We start from the raw sequence: 2578 nt of genomic DNA on the forward strand, positions 1-2578 counted from the left end.
CCAACATCCAACTTGACCGAGATAGCGCGTGGCCATAAGATCCCTCTATCGTCCCCCGGAAGCGCGGATCTCTTCAGGAAACGACCGGCCCGTGCCGATCTTGTTGTTTTAAGACGACGCCGCGCCACACGATAGTCATTTCTCCCCCCCTCCTTTCCATTTTCGCCTCCAGGCTATTACGCCTAAGTTATGGGTCCTTGTACATGGGCCGTCCGGATGCCAGCCCCCATCCCGTCCCTACGCTGTATCTTTCCAGACAGATTATTTTCCTCCAGTCTCTTCACTCTTCCCGTAGCAGACTTGAGTTCTCTCGCCGTTTTTGTCACTGTGAGCCGCTCGATAGAATGGGCCAGTAAATTAAATACCTAATAATAATAAAAATACATTTTATTACCATTATCATCGTCTTTTTCCTTAAATTTTCTTTAGTTTTCACTGAGTTGTTTTAGTGTAAAGAGCACGGGTTTTTACCAAGGTAACTTTTTACTCTTCTATTGCGTTGAGAAATTTTCTCGTCATATGGCAGGTTGAAATCATTACAGCCTTTTTCAATTTGATGAATGTATTTGGATTAAGGTTGAGTACTTTGAAACTATTTTGCATATATTTTGGGATGAGTCCGGTAGCAGAGATGATAATTAGAGCTATATAAACCTATTCCATATTCTTTTCATTTCTATCGCCAATTCTTGGAACTTATTTATTTTTCCGGCTATTTTTCTTTTGATGTTATGCGACAGTGGTACAACAATATCAGCTGCCTAACAAGTTCTATATTTATTGTCAATCAACGTTATATCTGGTCTATTATTGACTATAGTTTTATCTGTTTGTATCGGCAAATCGTAGTGAAGTTTAAATAAACTGTTTTCAAGCACTGTGTCGGAGTGGTATTCATAGTATGTGGTCTTGGTATCTATTAACTTGTGTTGGTAGGGCAGTTTTCGATGGATAATGTTTTTAATTATAATAAATACTTTTTATTGCCTCTAGGCTTGACAAGTGATGAAAGTAAAAAAAATTATGAAAAATGTATAATAAAAAAACCCAAAAGTATCTGAGGACAAATTCAGAAAATGCAAAAATGCCTCCGAAACGAACAGCACATTACAAGTGAATGCACTAGCTTATCCCAAAATAACTACCTGCACAGACGCAATCAAATCTACCACATCATCCACCAGAAATTAGCTCTGTTATACAAAGTAATAGAAAATGCAGTACTCTACTTTAAATACACACAAAACACCATCCATGAAAACGATTTCTGTAAGATTTATTACGACCAATCAATTATCAACGATAAAACATCCATAACAATAAGCCTGATCTGGTGCTGCACGATAAAAAATCACAATACAGCATACTTGATAGATATTGATGTACTTAATACGCAAAACATCATGAAAACCTATATCACCAAGGTTTAAAAACATGAAGAACTCAGGGAGGCAATAGGGAGATAGTGAAAATCAGAGAAAGTGGGCGTCAAACCAATTATTCGATGCCACTCTGCCACGGGTGTACTGACTCACTCAACAAATCGAGGTCTAAAAATTATAATATAGCCGGAAATCTTGTTTCTTACGAAATACAAAAATCAGCAATTTTGAATACTTGCCGTATTTTTAGAAAATGTTTAAATCCAAAATAAAAAGACGAGAGTTCTTAGTGTGACCCATACCTCGCCTAAAACCAGCAAAATTGCTGTGAGGAAAATTATAACAGCAATAATGATGACAATTCCGTCTTCATTACAAGTGAATTTAGAACTAGAAGGTCCTTTCTTACTCTTCACTTTTTTGATAATCACGCGCACATATGTCCAGGATGGTGCAAAATCCACCCAGGCGGGATTCGAAACCGCGACCTTTGGCAAACGGGGAAGTTACCTCGACGCCACCGAAGACTAAAAAAATGGCAGGCACCGGGGAGATTCGAACTCCCGATCTCCTGTTTACTAGACAGGCGCTTTAACCAACTAAGCCACGGCGCCGCGACTACTGCAATGAATAAAATCATTTTAAAACGGTAAGACAAGTTGTTAAGACCGTGCTTATTTAGAATGAAAGGAAGAAAACAATAATTAAAACAGCGTTTGAAAATAATGCATTTCTAAAAGGGAAAAGGAAACAAGAATTCGCTATTAAAAGAATATGGTTTCCCTTCGAGGAAGTTCATTATTTTCATTTGGATGAAAAATTATAGAGGTCTTCTATAATAAATTATACATAAATTTAATTGGAAACGAGAATTCACTATTATATGCGTCCTAATCAATTTCATGGAGGTTTATTTTGTTAACTGTTGAATAATTATGGAGGTCCTCTAAAAAAATAATTAAAAACATTTATTTGGCTTCAGGAAACTTCTATGGAGCGAATATATGATTATATAGACACTCAGAGTGTGAAGTTACTTCATAAAAATATCATGAAACACTGGGTATAAATTTGGTAAACAGGCGAAACGAAATTATCAATTTCTTATGCCGATTCCAATATCCAATTCCATCGCAAACAAATAAATTTCGTTTAATATTTACAAAATATTAATTTCATTTTTATCGGTAAAGTCA

The 2578-nt window shown here is 36.3% G+C and overlaps 1 non-coding gene across 1 annotated transcript; it reads right to left on the reverse strand.

Moving 5' to 3' along the window:
* Positions 1 to 1922: 1922 nt before the first annotated feature.
* Trnat-agu lies at positions 1923 to 1996 on the reverse strand. The gene has a single exon. It is a non-coding gene; the product is annotated as a tRNA-Thr (tRNA).
* Positions 1997 to 2578: the final 582 nt, after the last annotated feature.

Source organism: Ischnura elegans, chromosome 9, assembly GCF_921293095.1.
Source record: "Ischnura elegans chromosome 9, ioIscEleg1.1, whole genome shotgun sequence".
In the NCBI taxonomy this organism is placed as follows: Eukaryota; Metazoa; Arthropoda; class Insecta; order Odonata; family Coenagrionidae; genus Ischnura; species Ischnura elegans.